The 19,124-nt window shown below is 38.1% G+C and overlaps 1 protein-coding gene across 1 annotated transcript in view; it reads right to left on the bottom strand.

The window, feature by feature from the left end:
- Positions 1 to 4,596: 4,596 nt before the first annotated feature.
- LOC128662962 (uncharacterized) overlaps positions 4,597 to 19,124 on the bottom strand; it is a gene marked incomplete in the record, with an annotated part of 404,548 nt that continues 390,020 nt past the window's right edge. The window contains 1 exon segment of the mRNA XM_053717036.1: positions 4,597 to 4,705.

The raw sequence follows: 19,124 nt of genomic DNA, 5'->3' as shown, positions 1-19,124 counted from the left end.
GGCCATATAGACCTCCCCCGATAGGGGGAGTAACAGGGATTAAATTGCTAAGAATAGTACTACTTAACACAACCTAGTTACCATGGGTCCCACACCGCATGTCTTATTATTATATTTTGTCAGGGTAATCATGCAGGCCATATAGACCTCCCCCGATAGGGGGAGTAACAGGGATTAAAGTGCTAAGAATAGTACTACTTAACACAACCTAGTTACCATGGGTCCCAGACCGCGTGTCTTATTGTTGTTATACTTTGTCAGGGTAATCATGCAGGCCATATAGACCTCCCCCGATTGGGGGAGTAACAGGGATTAAAGTGCTAACAATAGTACTACTTAACACAACCTAGTTACCATGGGTCCCAGATCGCATGTTTTATTATTATACTTTTTCAGGGTAATTATATATCTATCAAATGTATCTATTTATCTTCTATCGATTCTATCTAACTATCAATCTATGTATATCTATCTATTAAATCTATCTATCTCGTGGCCGGACTGTTTTGAGACAGCCACTTGTGTTTAGGACAAATTTGAAGTAGGAGGACAGACCAATCATCTTCTTCCATCTCCCTGTTCGAAAAATGCAGCCCATATAGACCTCCCCCGATAGGGGGAGTAACAGGTAGTAGTAAACTGCTAAGAATAGTACTACTTAACACACCACGGGTCCCAGACCGCATGTCTTATTGTTATACTCTGTCAGGGAAATTATATATCTTTCAAATCTATCTATTTATCTATCAAATCTATCTAACTATCAATCGTATCTATCAAATGTATATTGCATCTATTGATCGATGTAATTCATATCTATAAAATGTATATTGCATCTTTTGATCTATGTAATTCGTATCTATCAAATGTATATTGCATCTTTTGATCTATATAATTCGTATCTATCAAATGGATATTGCATCTATTGATCTATGTAATTCGTATCTATCAAATGTATATTGCATCTATTGATCTATGTAATTTGTATCGATCATATGAATATTGCATCTATTGAGCTATGTAATCTATGTATCTATCTATCAAATCTATCTATCTCGTGGTTGTGCAAATGGACTGTTTGCGGTTGTTTGCGGTGCGTTACACTTGGAGGTTGGTCTGTCACTGTGAAGCGGGCGTAACCCTTACACTACCTGATCGATACAACATCATAACTGATGTTTTAAAGCATGTTATTCCAAAGAATTTAGGAATGTTAGGTGATTTAGGCCCTTTATGGGTTAAAAGCAGACTCTGCATTAACTATGTAATTTTCCATGGGAGTTTTGCCATGGATCCCCCTCCAGCATGCCACAGTCCAGGTGTTAGTACCCTTGAAACAACTTTTCCATCACTATTGTGGCCAGAAAGAGTCCTTGTGGGTTTTAAAGTTCGCCTGCCTATTGAAGTCAATTTTTAAGTTCGCGACATCACTAATAACCACCATGACATGGGGGGGGGGTAATGTATGTAAGGCATGAATGTTACTGATCAGGTACTGTGACACATACTGTTTCCCAGCTTAAAGGGTACACTTCAAAATGGTAGAACTTTGTTTGAATATCCAAAGAAGTCCAATTAGTCACCTCATATCTGGTCTATGGAAGTCTCCTTAGGGAAAGGCCAAAGACGTAACAGCTTCTCTGGTGGAATATGCAGTAATGCATTCAGGAGGAGTCTTCACTGCAACAAATTATGCCCTTTAAATTAAGGCTTTAAGCCAAGCAGCTAAAGTAACTGCAATAGTTTTTTTGCTCTTGCTGGATCCAGGAAATTGGACAAACCAATATGTTGTGGCTACAATATAGAGCTTAAAGAGTTCTTAACTTAGCAACATCAAGATTGTGAAGAATCTTGACAAAAGGAAGGAACTACAGTTTACTATATAAAATGCAGATACTACATTCAGAAGAGAATAACTGGTTCATAGCAGAACCATATATCTTAAAGAAAAAATAAGAAAGAAAGATTGCAAAGAAGAGCAGACAGCTTAGAAACCCTTCTAGAGTAAGAAATGGCTAAAAGGAAAACAATCTTCTAGGACAGAAGTTGAAGTCCAACCCATGCTTAAAGTACGCTCAAAACCAGATTAAGATTCCAAGCAGAAGTAACTAGTACAAATTACAGTCTAATCATAGCCTGAACAAAGGTCTGAACATCAGGAATGTTGGCTATTTTAATGTGAAACAGAACAGCCTAGGCCAGTATGAGAATTGGCTGTTAAGCCCTTCTACAAACCGTCCTCTAGAAACTCAAGAAATCTAGAGATTTGAAAGTTATTCTAACAATATTCTTTATTAGCATACCAGGTCAAAAAATGTTTTCCATACCTTGTGGTAGATATCGCCATGAGTCCTAGAACTTCTATGCAATGAGCAACAGAAGGAATGAGAGTGTGCTGAAGTCAAGCATATGCCTGTTGGTTTGTTACTTGAGTTTGAGGAATCAAACAGCTCTTTTGCAGATAAATGCCATATTATGACTGCAAAGCCATTGGAGGACAGCCTGCTGAAGGTGCCTGAACCAGAATGTTGTTTAAGTAAGGAGCGAATGAAATGCATTGATCTAGCATTACTATTAGTAAGGCCCCCACAACCGTAATAAATATCCTAGAGGCTGTGGTAAAAACAGGATCTCCACAAACTGGTAATACCTGTTTAGAAAGGCAAACCTTAGGAATTTTAAGTGGTCCTTAGTTTAAAAGTAAACGGACTAAGCTCTGTGTGTGTGTGATTAAAAGAAGTAACAGGTAAGTGGTATAGAGTTATAGGAAACACAGGTCACCAGGTGTATATGCACACAGATGACATAAAAAAGACCACTAGGTGCATTGTTACACATACACAGCCAGCTTTATGCTTTGGAGACCTCTAGACACTAAGGGGTAGATTTATCATATGCCGGACGGACATGATCCTCTGTAGCAAATAATGTCAGCCCAACATCGCTAAATGCCAACAGCATACGCTGTTGGCATTTAACCTTGCACAAGCATTTCATAAAAAATCCTTGTGCATTGCCACCCCCTGCATATTCACAGCCAATTGTATCCGAACAGGATGATTGCCGTCTGCCACCTCATAGGTGGGGGATGAGTTAAGGAGCAGTGGTTTTATGACTGCTGCTTCTTAACTTAAGTTTCAGGCGGACCTGAAACTTTGGGGGTAGATTGCAGCATCCGCTACTTGATAAGTCTACCCCTAAATGAGTATGAAAATAAAAATATGTTAAAAATAATATACAAAAATCCAATACCAATCATAAATAAAAAAAACAAATATAAACAGTCCTTTGATATAAAGGGAGACTTTATTTTCTAAAGATCCTCAACAGTTATCCTCAAAGGAAGAGAGCTCCTTAAAAATGCTGAACTTGATCAGAGAAATGTTTGTCGAAGTTGAGAGCTAATACAGACTGGTAACCAAGAGGGGTACACTTTGTTACTGGCAATGACTTCTAACCCTCTGTGTTTTTGTGGTTCAGTTTGTATAGAACTTACATACAAGAAGTGTGGGTGTTTGCCACAGCAGCAAAACCCTTATGTGATGTCTGTCTGTTTTTAATGCTTTTAATAAATTATAGGCTGTAATCTGGGAGATATGTTTTTTTGAGCGCTTACACTAGAGCTAGTTTTAGCTCCCACACACGTGAGTAGGATTGACACAGGTGTTAAATTGTATCATATTATATGCAGAGTTATGCTATGATCTCTTTCTCTTTCTTTAAGGATAACTGTTGAGGAGTTTTCTGAAAATAAAGACTCTCTCACTTTACATCAAAGGACTGTTGATATTTGTTTTTTGATTTATGGTCGGTATTGGATTTTTTTAATATTATTTTTAACACATTTTATTTTCACATCACGGTATTGTGTTTGTTATTGTTTTACATTGTGACACATTTTTATTTATACTATATGAGTATGACACAGACAGACTGAGAGCAGAGTCCCCTCCCTCCTGCAGATGCCCATGCCCAATAGTACATAATAATTGTATTGTTATATCACCTAAATAACAAGTTACCTTCCATTTCCTTATGATATGTTTTGTAATTGATCTATTACATCTCCTACTGCTGCTGATGGTTGTGTTTTTGCTCTTCTTGATTCTCCTCTCTGCGATGGACCTTTGTTCCTTGCACGTCCAGCTTAGAGGATGTTCTGTTGTTTCCCTCCCAAGTCCCGCCCCGGCCCCATAGCAACATTCCAGCATAGGCTAGGAAGTGGTCACATTTTGAATTGGGGTGGGTGCAGGATTCGGGAGGGAAGCAGCAGTAGAGATATTACTTCTCCAGTTAATGAAGGGAGGGACTATTTTTGCAGGGGGAACTATGTTCTCATGTATTTTTACTGGACTCAAACCCTGCATTCAATATATTCAAATGCTATTTTATCCTTCAAATATTTAGTAGATATATAAATAAGAGACATTTTTAAGCTTGAAAAGCTGCACATATTTTGACTTTGCAAGACATGGCAATGTGATAAACATGAAAACTGTATTTGTAAGTTAAAGCAATTTAGAAAATTAAACAGACACATGTTTCTCTGCAAAAATCATTTATTGAAGAAGATAGAAAAGTAACAGATGTATGGCAACAGATTAACAGAAGAGGAATCACTGCATCATAAAAAGAAAAAGAAAAACAATTTAATAGAGAGCAAAGATTGCAAAATATCTTCTCCCGTGGGTTAATTAAGGTGATCCTGCAATAAAAGATAAGAGTGTATAAATAGAAAAGTAAGGTTATATAGGGTGTTATATGCATAGAATATATTGTTATGTGCAGAACATTTAAGTGTGAAATATTTACAGTAAATACACAGTTTAACATTTAATTAAATATGAATATTGAATAAATATTATTTTACATAGTTCCAGCTACTTGACTGCAAAGGGCTCCAATGAATTTTATATATACAGGGAGTGCAGAATTATTAGGCAAATGAGTATTTTGACCACATCATCCGCTTTATGCATGTTGTCTTACTCCAAGCTGTATAGGCTCGAAAGCCTACTACCAATTAAGCATATTAGGTGATGTGCATCTCTGTAATGAGAAGGGGTGTGGTCTAATGACATCAACACCCTATATCAGGTGTGCATAATTATTAGGCAACTTCCTTTCCTTTGGCAAAATGGGTCAAAAGAAGGACTTGACAGGCTCAGAAAAGTAAAAAATAGTGAGATATCTTGCAGAGGGATGCAGCACTCTTAAAATTGCAAAGCTTCTGAAGCGTGATCATCGAACAATCAAGTGTTTCATTCAAAATAGTCAACAGGGTCGCAAGAAGCGTGTGGAAAAACCAAGGCGCAAAATAACTGCCCATGAACTGAGAAAAGTCAAGCGTGCAGCTGCCAAGATGCCACTTGCCACCAGTTTGGCCATATTTCAGAGCTGCAACATCACTGGCGTTCCCAAAAGCACAAGGTGTGCAATACTCAGAGACATGGCTAAGGTAAGAAAGGCTGAAAGACGACCACCACTGAACAAGACACACAAGCTGAAACGTCAAGACTGGGCCAAGAAATATCTCAAGACTGATTTTTCTAAGGTTTTATGGACTGATGAAATGAGAGTGAGTCTTGATGGGCCAGATGGATGGGCCTGTGGCTGGATTGGTAAAGGGCAGAGAGCTCCAGTCCGACTCAGACGCCAGCAAGGTGGAGGTGGAGTACTGGTTTGGGCAGGTATCATCAAAGATGAGCTTGTGGGGCCTTTTCGGGTTGAGGATGGAGTCAAGCTCAACTCCCAGTCCTACTGCCAGTTTCTGGAAGACACCTTCTTCAAGCAGTGGTACAGGAAGAAGTCTGCATCTTTCAAGAAAAACATGATTTTCATGCAGGACAATGCTCCATCACACACGTCCAAGTACTCCACAGCGTGGCTGGCAAGAAAGGGTATAAAAGAAGAAAATCTAATGACATGGCCTCCTTGTTCACCTGATCTGAACCCCATTGAGAACCTGTGGTCCATCATCAAATGTGAGATTTACAAGGAGGGAAAACAGTACACCTCTCTGAACAGTGTCTGGGAGGCTGTGGTTGCTGCTGCACGCAATGTTGATGGTGAACAGATCAAAACACTGACAGAATCCATGGATGGCAGACTTTTGAGTGTCCTTGCAAAGAAAGGTGGCTATATTGGTCACTGATTTGTTTTTGTTTTGTTTTTGAATGTCAGAAATGTATATTTGTGAATGTTGAGATGTTATATTGGTTTCACTGGTAAAAATAAATAATTGAAATTGGTATATATTTGTTTTTTGTTAAGTTGCCTAATAATTATGCACAGTAATAGTCACCTGCACACACAGATATCCCCCTAAAATAGCTAAAACTAAAAACAAACTAAAAACTACTTCCAAAAATATTCAGCTTTGATATTAATGAGTTTTTTGGGTTCATTGAGAACATGGTTGTTGTTCAATAATAAAATTAATCCTCAATGGGGCAAAAAAGTATTTAGTCAGCCACCAATTGTGCAAGTTCTCCCACTTAAGAAAATGAGAGAGGCCTGTAATTTTCATCATAGGTATACCTCAACTATGAGAGACAAAATGCGGAAACAAATCCAGACAATCACATTGTCTGATTTGGAAAGAATTTATTTGCAAATTATGGTGGAAAATAATTATTTGGTCAATATCAAAAGTTCATCTCAAAACTTTGTTATATATCCTTTGTTGGCAATGACAGAGGTCAAATGTTTTCTGTAAGTCTTCACAATGTTGTCAAACACTATTGCTGGTATGTTGGCCCATTCCTGCATTCAGATCTCCTCTAGAGCAGTGATATTTTGGGGCTGTCGCTGGGCAACACGGGCTTTCAACTCCCTCCAAAGGTTTTCTATGGGGTTGAGATCTGGAGACTGGCTAGGCCACTCCAGGACCTTGAAATGCTTCTTACGAAGCCACTTCTTCGTTGCCCAGGCGGTGTGTTTGGGATCATTGTCATGCTGAAAGACCCAGCCACGTTTCATCTTCAATGCCCTTGCTGATGGAAGGAGGTTTGCACTCAAAATCTCACGATACATGGCCCCATTCATTCTTTCATATACACGATCAGTCGTCCTGTTCCCTTTGCAGAGGAACAGCCCCAAAGCATGATGTTGCCACCCCCATGCTTCACAGTAGGTATGGTGTTCTTTGGTTGAAACACAGCATTCTCTCTCCTTCAAACACGACAAGTTGTGTTTCTACCAAACAGTTCTACTTTGGTTTCATCTGACCATATGACATTCTCCCAATCCACTTCTGGATCATCCAAATGCTCTCTAGCATACTTCAGACGGGCCCGGACATGTAAGCAGGGGGACACGTCTGGCACTGCAGGATTTGAGTCCCTGGCAGTGTAGTCTGTTACTAATGGTAGCCTTTGTTACTTTGGTCCCAGCTCTCTGCAGGTCATTCACTAGGTCCCACTGTGTGGTTCTGGGATGTTTGCTCCCTGTTCTTATGATCATTTTGACCCCACGGGGTGAGATCTTGCATGGAGCCCCAGAGCGAGGGAGATTATCAGTGGTCTTGTATGTCTTCCATTTTCTAATTATTGCTCCCACAGTTGATTTCTTCACACCAAGATGCTTGCCTATTGCAGATTCAGTCTTCCCAGCCTGGTGCAGGTCTACAATTTTGTTTCTGGTGTCCTTCGACAGCTCTTTGGTCTTCACCATAGTGGAGTTTGGAGTGGTAATGAGTGGAGGACAGAGGAGCCTCTTAAAGAAGAAGATACAGGTCTGTGAGAGCCAGAAATCTTGCTTGTTTGTAGGTGACCAAATACTTATTTTCCACCATAATATGCAAATAAATTCTTTCCAAATCAGACAATGTGATTGTCTGGATTTGTTTCCACATTTTGTCTCTCATAGTTGAGGTATACCTATGATGAAAATTACAGCCAGGCCTCTCTCATCTTCTTAAGTGGGAGAACTTGCACAATTGGTGGCTGACTAAATACTTTTTTGCCCCACTGTAGATAGATAGGTAGATAGATAGACAGATAAAGATACATTTTTAGACAAATATATGTATGCATCTCTATGTTAAAGCCCTTTGCAGTCCTTTTTTTCTAACACCTGAGACATATAATATCCTTGATCCCTTATAACTTTTTCATGCAATATTTTTAAAATAAATTTTATTAGATGGTGTTTTTATGAGTGTAATGTATTTTTCATTTGTTTTGTGCCAATTTTTATTTGAAAGTAACAATTAACCAGAGTTCTGATGTGGTGCTATTCTGAGCAAGTCAAATTTGATTGCGCTCAAGTGAACTCATTTACATTCAATGTGTAATACTAGTGTAATACTAGGGCTACTTCTGATGCGTGTAAATAGTCGCAAAAAAACCCCCAATATTGCTTCTGCACATCTGTTATCATTACACTCATATTCTGTCCCTATGTGTTAACACCTTTAAAGGATTTAAACACAAACTTAAAGTCATCTTATAAAGCATATCTAGGTAGACTCAGGACAAGCAATAAACTTATTAGAGCTAGCAGATGAGCTGATCTGGTGGCTGTGCACATATGCCTCTTGTTTAACTAGGTCCCAGTAGGCATTGCTTTTGAGCCAGCCTACCTACATATACTATTCAACAAAGAATAACAAGAGAACAAATTGTGTTTGATAATAGATGTGAATTGAAGGGTATCTTTAAATATTGTTCTGCCTTAATTAAAAAACTTTGGTTTTGATATTTTTTCTCTTTATTGAGATTTTTTAAATTTATTTTTGTGGTATTTGTGTTTGTTTTTTCTTCAAATCTCTTAAATGTTACCAAGCTTTCTACTCTTTCTAGTATCCTCAGTTCCTGTGTTATTATGTGGGGAACATATTAATAAAGTGAGCTGTAGTGAATAAGTTTAGTGAAATAATTCCTTGGAATAACATAGGAAGTGGATTGAGTGATTTAAGAGCTTAAAAAATTTGGAGACACTCTAGAGGGCGCTTTCTGAATGTATTACACTGACCCTGGTTATCTATAAACCAATTCTTATATTGAAAGAGTATTTTATAATTAACATTAGTTTGTCTTTTTTTTTCTTACAGGGCAGTTTCATACTGGATTACATTGGTGATCTTTAATTTAAAACATTTTAAAACCTAATCTCTCTGGCCTAGATTTGGAGTTCGGCGGTAGCCGTCAAAACAAGCGTTAGAGGCTCCTAACACTGGTTTTGGCCGCCCGCTGGTATTTGGAGTCAGTGATTAAAGGGTCTAACGCTCACTTTTCAGCCGCGACTTTTCCATACCGCAGATCCCCCTACGCCATTTGCGTAGCCTATATTTTCAATGGGATCTTTCTAACGCCGGTATTTAGAGTCGTTTCTGAAGTGAGCGTTAGAGCTCTAACGACAAAATTCCAGCCGCCTGAAAATAGCAGGAGTTAAGAGCTTTCTGGCTAACGCCGGTTCATAAAGCTCTTAACTACTGTACCCTAAAGTACACTAACACCCATAAACTACCTATGTACCCCTAAACCGAGCTCCCCCCACATCGCCGCCACTCGATTAAAATGTTTAACCCCTAATCTGCCGACCGCCACCTACGTTATCCCTATGTACCCCTAATCTGCTACCCCTAACACCGCCGACCCCTATATTATATTTATTAACCCCTAATCTGCCCCCCTCAACGTCGCAGACACCTGCCTACACTTATTAACCCCTAATCTGCCGAGCGGACCTGAGCGCTACTATAATAAAGTTATTAACCCCTAATCCGCCTCACTAACCCTATAATAAATAGTATTAACCCCCTAATCTGCCCTCCCTAACATCGCAGACACCTAACTTCAATTATTAACCCCTAATCTGACGACCGGAGCACACCGCTATTCTAATAAATGTATTAACCCCTAAAGCTAAGTCTAACCCTAACACTAACACCCCCCTAAGTTAAATATAATTTAAATCTAACGAAATAAATTAACTCTTATTAAATAAATGATTCCTATTTAAAGCTAAATACTTACCTGTAAAATAAATCCTAATATAGCTACAATATAAATTATAATTACATTGTAGCTATTTTAGGATTAATATTTATTTTACAGGCAACTTTGTAATTATTTTAACCAGGTACAATAGCTATTAAATAGTTAAGAACTATTTAATAGTTACCTAGTTAAAATAATAACAAATTTACCTGTAAAATAAATCCTAACCTAAGATATAATTAAACTTAACACTACCCTATCAATAAAATAATTAAATAAACTACCTACAATTACCTACAATTAACCTAACACTACACTATCAATAAATTAATTAAACACAATTGCTACAAATAAATACAATTAAATAAACTATCTAAAGTACAAAAAATAAAAAAGAACTAAGTTACAAAAAATAAAAAAATATTTACAAACATAAGAAAAATATTACAACAATTTTAAACTAATTACACCTACTCTAAGCCCCCTAATAAAATAACAAAGCCCCCCAAAATAAAAAATTCCCTACCCTATTCTAAATTAAAAAAGTTACAAGCTCTTTTACCTTACCAGCCCTGAACAGGGCCCTTTGTGGGGCATGCCCCAAGAATTTCAGCTCTTTTGCCTGTAAAAGAATAAATACAATACCCCCCCCCCAACATTACAACCCACCACCCACATACCCCTAATCTAACCCAAACCCCCCTTAAATAAACCTAACACTAAGCCCATGAAGATCTTCCTACCTTGTCTTCACCATCCAGGTATCACCGATCCGTCCTGGCTCCAACATCTTCATCCAACCCAAGCGGGGGTTGGCGATCCATAATCCGGTGCTGAAGAGGTCCAGAAGAGGCTCCAAAGTCTTCCTCCTATCCGGCAAGAAGAGGACATCCGGACCGGCAAACATCTTCTCCAAGCGGCATCTTCGATCTTCTTCCATCCGGAGCGAAGCGGCAGGATCCTGAAGACCTCCAGCGCGGAACATCCATCCGGACCGACGACTGAACGACGAATGACTGTTCCTTTAAGGGACGTCATCCAAGATGGCGTCCCTCGAATTCCGATTGGCTGATAGGATTCTATCAGCCAATCGGAATTAAGGTAGGAATTTTCTGATTGGCTGATGGAATCAGCCAATCAGAATCTAGTTCAATCCGATTGGCCGATCCAATCAGCCAATCAGATTGAGCTCGCATTCTATTGGCTGATCGGAACAGCCAATAGAATGCGAGCTCAATCTGATTGGCTGATTGGATCAGCCAATCGGATTGAACTTGATTCTGATTGGCTGATTCCATCAGCCAATCAGAAAATTCCTACCTTAATTCCGATTGGCTGATAGAATCCTATCAGCCAATCGGAATTCGAGGGACGCCATCTTGGATGACGTCCCTTAAAGGAACAGTCATTCGTCGTTCAGTCGTCGGTCCGGATGGATGTTCCACGCTGGAGGTCTTCAGGATCCTGCCGCTTCGCTCCGGATGGAAGAAGATCGAAGATGCCGCTTGGAGAAGATGTTTGCCGGTCCGGATGTCCTCTTCTTGCCGGATAGGAGGAAGACTTTGGAGCCTCTTCTGGACCTCTTCAGCACCGGATTATGGATCGCCAACCCCCGCTTGGGTTGGATGAAGATGTTGGAGCCAGGACGGATCGGTGATACCTGGATGGTGAAGACAAGGTAGGAAGATCTTCAGGGGCTTAGTGTTAGGTTTATTTAAGGGGGGTTTGGGTTAGATTAGGGGTATGTGGGTGGTGGGTTGTAATGTTGGGGGGGGTATTGTATTTATTCTTTTACAGGCAAAAGAGCTGAAATTCTTGGGGCATGCCCCGCAAAGGGCCCTGTTCAGGGCTGGTAAGGTAAAAGAGCTTGTAACTTTTTTAATTTAGAATAGGGTAGGGAATTTTTTATTTTGGGGGGCTTTGTTATTTTATTAGGGGGCTTAGAGTAGGTGTAATTAGTTTAAAATTGTTGTAATATTTTTCTTATGTTTGTAAATATTTTTTTATTTTTTGTAACTTAGTTCTTTTTTATTTTTGGTACTTTAGCTAGTTTATTTAATTGTATTTATTTGTAGCAATTGTGTTTAATTAATTTATTGATAGTGTAGTGTTAGGTTAATTGTATGTAATTGTAGGTAGTTTATTTAATTATTTTATTGATAGGGTAGTGTTAGGTTTAATTATATCTTAGGTTAGGATTTATTTTACAGGTAAATTTGTTATTATTTTAACTATTTTAGCTATTAAATAGTTCTTAACTATTTAATAGCTATTGTACCTGGTTAAAATAATTACAAAGTTGCCTGTAAAATAAATATTAATCCTAAAATAGCTATAATATAATTATAATTTATATTGTAGCTATATTAGGATTTATTTTACAGGTAAGTATTTAGCTTTAAATAGGAATAATTTATTTAATAAGAGTTAATTTATTTCGTTAGATGTAAATTATATTTAACTTAGGGGGGTGTTAGTGTTAGGGTTAGACTTAGCTTTAGGGGTTAATACATTTATTAGAATAGCGGTGAGTTCCGCTCGGCAGATTAGGGGTTAATAATTGAAGGTAGGTGTCGGCGATGTTAGGGAGGGCAGATTAGGGGTTAATACTATTTATGATAGGGTTAGTGAGGCGGATTAGGGGTTAATAACTTTATTATAGTAGCGCTCAGGTCCGCTCGGCAGATTAGGGGTTAATAAGTGTAGGCAGGTGTCGGCGACGTTGAGGGGGGCAGATTAGGGGTTACTAAATATAATATAGGGGTCGGCGATGTTAGGGCAGCAGATTAGGGGTACATAGGGATAACGTAGGTTGCGGCGGTTTACGGAGCGGCAGATTAGGGGTTAAAAAAAATATGCAGGGGTCAGCGATAGCGGGGGCGGCAGATTAGGGGTTAATAAGTGTAAGGTTAGGGGTGTTTAGACTCGGGGTACATGTTAGGGTGTTAGGTGCAGACGTAGGAAGTGTTTCCGCATAGCAAACAATGGGGCTGCGTTAGGAGCTGAACGCTGCTTTTTTGCAGGTGTTAGGTTTTTTTTCAGCTCAAACAGCCCCATTGTTTCCTATGGGAGAATCGTGCACGAGCACGTTTTTGAGGCCGGTCGCGTCCGTAAGCAACTCTGGTATCGAGAGTTGCATTTGCGGTAAAAATGCTCTACGCTCCTTTTTTGGAGCCTAACGCAGCATTTGTTTGAACTCTCGATACCAGAGTTAATTTTATGGTGCGGCCAGAAAAAAGCCCGCGGAGCGTTAACAGCCCTTTTACCGCCAAACTCCAAATCTAGGCCTCTGTAAGTTATAGTCACATGAAGATTTCATTTTCTGTGTCCAACTTTAAATGTAGGGAAATAGTATAAACTTGGATAATATGATATTTAAGAGTCTCTAGTACGTTGCATTCATACCATGAGGGTTAATAGCCATGAACAAGTCATAGTTAATGCAAAATACATTGAAACATTAATAATGTTAAGCACAATTAACATGAAGGCAGAAAGGAGTGCTGGCTGTTCTGGCTGTATATGTGAGTTTGTGAATGTACCTTTATATATACACACAGGTTCTGTGTTATGTATATGACAGAAATATGTTTTCATCTCCTTCCCTAATTACACTGTAAAACGTGAACAACCACATCATCTTTATACCCAGTATTTTTTTCTTGTCATATTACCACTGGTATACTCCATGACTTTGATAACATTTTTGTGAATTATATTAAAATGCCTGTGATTCTTTTCCTGAAAACATATCAGTCAAACATCAGTTAAAAAGCTTAAAAGACAAAATACTTAAAATCTGTCAAGGTTATGAGGAACATCGTTTTACAATAACATGGAACCTATACTTTAAATGCTATGATAGTAAACTATTGAGCTAACCACGAAATGGAGTGAAATTAGTCTACGATAAACTTACCTCCAGATACAGTTAGTTCATTTTTTTAGCCAGAAAGCAAGTCATCATCAATAGGGATTGGTGGATCTTTATTAAGAAGGCACAACAAATCGCAGATTTCTACAAAAGAAAAAATGTTTCAAAAGCTAAAAAAAATTTCAGAAACTAAAATTGTTATACATTTTCAAAGATGAGATTCAAAGAAAAATAAAGTGTGTGTGCAGTATAAAGATTATTTTTTTAATATAGTTTAAGTGGTTTACCTTTACCATTGGTAAATATTCCTTCTTATTAATTAAATCAAATAGATAGAAGATAATAAAGAAAAACTTTTCCTCTCCTCATATACAGTTGTTGTCATTGTAATTAATTAATTTATCTCTATTATATTTTACTCTTACAATGATTAACAAGGAGTCATTCAGCCCAGGTCTGCTAACCATAGTACCCTATTCAATTCTATACTCTTTATGGTTTTACTTTTCATAAATATTTTTCATTTATAGTTTTTTTTTTTTATCATCTGACCTTTCTGTATGAGTTATGTATTAATCAATAGTTGTCTCTTCAAATCATTAAGTTCACAAGTGCTTAATAAATACAGATTTTTATTATACATACAGTACATGAAAATAAACATTGGATACATAGTACATTGATAAAGTGCACTGAGACAAACATTACACACTAAAATAAGATGCAAATAAAACATGACACGTTTTCCTTCTTAATTTATTATTGATGTCCCCTCCTCCAAAATTATGTTCACCTGTTAAAAATCATCTTCAAAGACTAATGGTCGAAAAATGCGCACTGGATTCACTTACCAAAAGAAAACAGAAGATAACATTTTCCTTCAAATCCATCTAATACACCATTGGCATCCAAGATTTTCTGCAGTGAATTAAATTTAAAAAATAATAATAATTATTATTATTAACAAAGTGTAAATATAATTTTAACAGTTTTTTATTTTTTATTTATCCAATATAGGAATAATGGCCGCATCCCCCCATTTATTTCAGCTATATGACATATTAGAATTGTCCAAAGGGCCCTCTACCACAATTTATTTCAGCTAAATGCCACAATAGAATTGAGCAGTTGCAGAGCCCCCTTTACTTTGCCCCCCTCCCCCTACACTTTTCCCTGTTAGATACCACATCAGGCGATAAAGAACAACAATGGAATTTCCCTGCCTTCCCAACCCACTATAAAACATGTATTTAAAGGGCCAGTAAACCTAGGAAATAATGTTATATAATTCTGCACATAGTGCAGAATTATATAACATTAGCTTAGCTCCAGATTTCTAAAGTGAAGGGTTAAATAGATATCACACAAAGAAAACAGAACGCCGCTCCTGGCTCTACTGAGCGGGTCTGTTTTCTTCTGCTAAGCGCATCACGGGCATGCTATCTATTCACAGCGTGCCCGATCGCGCTATTAAAATCAATGTAGCTCGCTCCCGCTCTGGTCTGGTAGCGAGAGTGAGTTACATTGATTTTAATAGCTCGATCAGGCCAGCTGTGATTAGACAGCGTGCCCAGATGCGCTTAGGAGAAGAAAACAGACCCACTTAGTAGAACCAAGAGCGGTGTTCTGTTTTCTTTGCGTGATATCTGCTTAACCCTTCACTTTAGAAATCTGGAGCTAAGCTAATGTGATATAATTCTGCACTATGTGCAGAATTATATAACATTATTTCCTAGGTTTACTGGCCCTTTAATATATAAAACATAATAATAATCATAACTGAATACTGTTAAAAAAATACAATTTCATATCTGTTTATAGAAAGTGATGCTTACCCCTCACAGATGAAAATACATAGGGCCACATTACAAGTGGAGCACTTAATATTGCTTGCATGCAAGTGATATTAGCGCTCCACTTTGTAATACCAGAGCAAGTTAATCGCAATGCGAACGCGAGCTTCCGTTCACATTGCTAGGAAGCATTGAGCTCACAGACGGCATCAGAACCTCTTACAGTGAAGGAGGTATGTTGCCCAATGATGGGCAGCATTTTTAAATATATATGTATATGAATATATACATTTATATTTATGTGTTAATATGTTTAAAAAGGCATATTAACACTTAGCGCTCTCTATGAATGCTCAACTATTTGCCTCTGTGGGTTATTTTGTGTATGGGTACCTTATAGGAATTATATACATAGTTACTACTATTAAGTGTATACTTGTCCGGTATTTGATATGGGCTCTACTTACTATTAGTCCAACATCTGACATTTGATATTCGAGTTTTTCCAATTACTACACAACCTGACATACTATAGATTGGGACTCTGGCAAGCTTAGGCACTGCTCCAGTATTGCACTAGATAGATATATTGTTGTGTGAGGTCAATCCTCTTTATAGCTTAGCCCTTTGTGCAATCCGTGAGCATTTTGTGGTGCCTCCCTGCCAGACTCTACCATTTAACTCACATTATAGGTGGTTACCTGGGCATCTCAGCATTCAGTTCTCAATTTTAACTGTTTTTAACTTTGCACTGTATATGTGGAATTTTTTTCACCAACTTTATTTTAAATTGTAATATTAAAAGTTATATTTTATTACACTTGGCTCGCACCCAGCCAACTCACTTACACATCACTTTAATTTGTGGCTACACTGTGTGCTCTGACATATCCATTTTCTCTTCATATTTATCTATGTTTATGCTAGGATATAGAGCACCCCCCTGCCTATCAATTAGTTAAGAGATTGACTCTCTTTACACAGGGTTGACATACTTTGCTTCCCTGTATGAAATACAATATAATTAAGTTGGGGACATAATTAAATTACAATGTACATTCTCTCCTTATATCTATATAACTAGAAAACACATATTACCCATAGACCCCACACCCCAATCCTACCAACTTTAAAGCCCCAAAACTGCCTAGTGCAGTTGTTTTTATTATTTAAAAACATGCTAGATTTTTTTTTTTGTATAACAAAGTAAAATTCCCTCTATTTGGGGCACTTTTAGAAAATTAACCAGAGATCTAATTAATTTTCGGAGTGCTAAATGCTCCCGCTAGCTTGCGGTATCATTAACCAGCCACTTGCAATGGCTGGTTAATTATTGTACTGCCACAAAAGGGCAAATTTGCCCATTTGTGGAGTGCAATAATTTAGCGCTCCACTTGTAATCTAGCCCATATTATGTGAAAATATTTGTGTGTAGATATGTGTGTCTGTGTTTGTGTGTAGATATATGTGTGTTTATGTATCAATGTATAATGTTTGTGCATTTATGTGGTTGTATATATTTGTGTGTTGATATATATGTGTGTGCGTGTATGCATATTTTTATTTGTGTGTAGATATATGTGTAACTGTATGCATACATATATTTGTCTGTGTATATGCATATGTATATTTATGTGTAGATATATGAGAGTGTGTGCATGCATATGTACTGTATATTTGTGTGTAGATATATATGCGTGTGTGTGTGCATTTCTATATTTGTGTGTAAATATACAGTATGTGAGTGGGTATAAGCATATATATATTTGGGTGTATACGAAGAGAGAAGGGCTCTACCAGAAACAAACAACAGCTCATCAGCTAATTCAATGGCTATTTACCACCCAGAAGCAACTTCTTTTAGACCAGTGTGCTTTTCACAGAGGAAATCTTTCCTGAAGTATATCAGTCTGATCCCACCAAGTAAGGACCGTCCAGCCCCGAAATACCAGACAATTCTCCTCTGAACAAGGAACATGAAAACCCCAGACGGTCGTTTTGGCCTCCTATGGGCTTCATCAGTGAGGTGCAGCCACATTTATCGAAGCACACTGGGCAAGGAGTCCACGTCTGGTTTCCCCTATCACCCATAGATAGTGATGTTGCAAACAGTTCGCCGGAGAACAGTTCCCGGCGATCTTAGCTTGTTTGCGTTCGCCGCGGCGGGCGAACATATGCGATGTTCGATTTGCCCCCTATTCGTCATCATTGAGTAAACTTTGACCCTGTTTCTCACAGTCTGCAGACACATTTCAGCCAATCAGCAGCAGACACTCCCTCCCAGACCCTCCCAGCTCCTGGGCAGAAGCCATTTTAGATTCATTATGATCCTGCATTCTTAGTGAGAGGAGTGATAGTGCTGCTGCTGGTGATTTTTATAGGGAAATTGATAGCTAGGCTAGTGTATTCAGTGTCCACTACAGTCCTGAAGGACTCATCTGATCTCTTCTGTAAGGACAGCACCCCAAAAAGCCCTTTTTAGGGCTAGAATTTCAGTCGTTTTTTTTTGTTTGTTTTTTTTTATATCTAATTGCATTTGCCTGCCTGTCAGCCTGTGTGTGAGGCTCACAGCATATACTGTGCCTACTTGCTCACTGCCACCACTCATATCTGGTGTAACATTAGTGTAAATTTAAAAAAAAAAAAACTTTAACATCAGTTTGCTAGTGTAATCTAATTTCATTTTGCATCAGGCCTGTGTGTCAGGCCCACAGCATATACTGTGATTAATTGCTCCGTGCCACCACTCATATCTGGTGTAACATTAGTGTAAATTTAAAAAAAAAAAAACTTTTACATCAGTTTGCTAGTGTAATATAATTTCATTTTCCATCAGGCCTGTGTGTCAGGCGCACAGCATATACTGTGATTAATTGCTCTGTGCCACCACTCATATCTGGTGTAACATTAGTGTAAATTAAAAAAAAAAACTTTTACATCAGTTTGCTAGTGTAATCTAATTTCATTTTCCATCAGGCCTGTTTGTCAGGCCCACAGCATATACTGTGATTAATTGCTCTGTGCCACCACTCATATCTGGTGTAACATTAGTGTAAATTTATTTTTAAAAAAACTTTTACATCAGTCTGCTAGTGTAATCTAATTTCAGTTGCCAGGCCAGCCTGCCACTGCCAGCCTCAGTGCCACCACTCATATCTGTTGTAACATTAGTCTAAATTTTTTTTAAAAAAACTTTTACATCAGTCTGCTAGTGTTATTTAATTTTAGTTGCCAGGCCAGCCTGCCACTAGTGCCAGCCTGTGTGTCAGGCTCCCAGCATATACTGTGCCTACTTCCATCCTCAGTGCCACCAGTCATATCTGTTGTAACATTAGTGTAACTTTTTTTATAAAAAATCTTTTACATCACTCTGCTAGTGTTATTTAATTTTAGTTGCCAGGCCAGCCTGCCACTAGTGCCAGCCTGTGTTTCAGGCTCCCAGCATATACTGTGCCTACTTCCATCCTCAGTGCCACCACTCATATCTGTTGTAACATTAGTGTGAATTTTTTA

The sequence above is a fragment of the Bombina bombina genome, chromosome 6 (assembly GCF_027579735.1).
Source record: "Bombina bombina isolate aBomBom1 chromosome 6, aBomBom1.pri, whole genome shotgun sequence".
Taxonomy (NCBI): Eukaryota; Metazoa; Chordata; class Amphibia; order Anura; family Bombinatoridae; genus Bombina; species Bombina bombina.
This window is presented reverse-complemented; position numbering and strand designations above follow the sequence as displayed.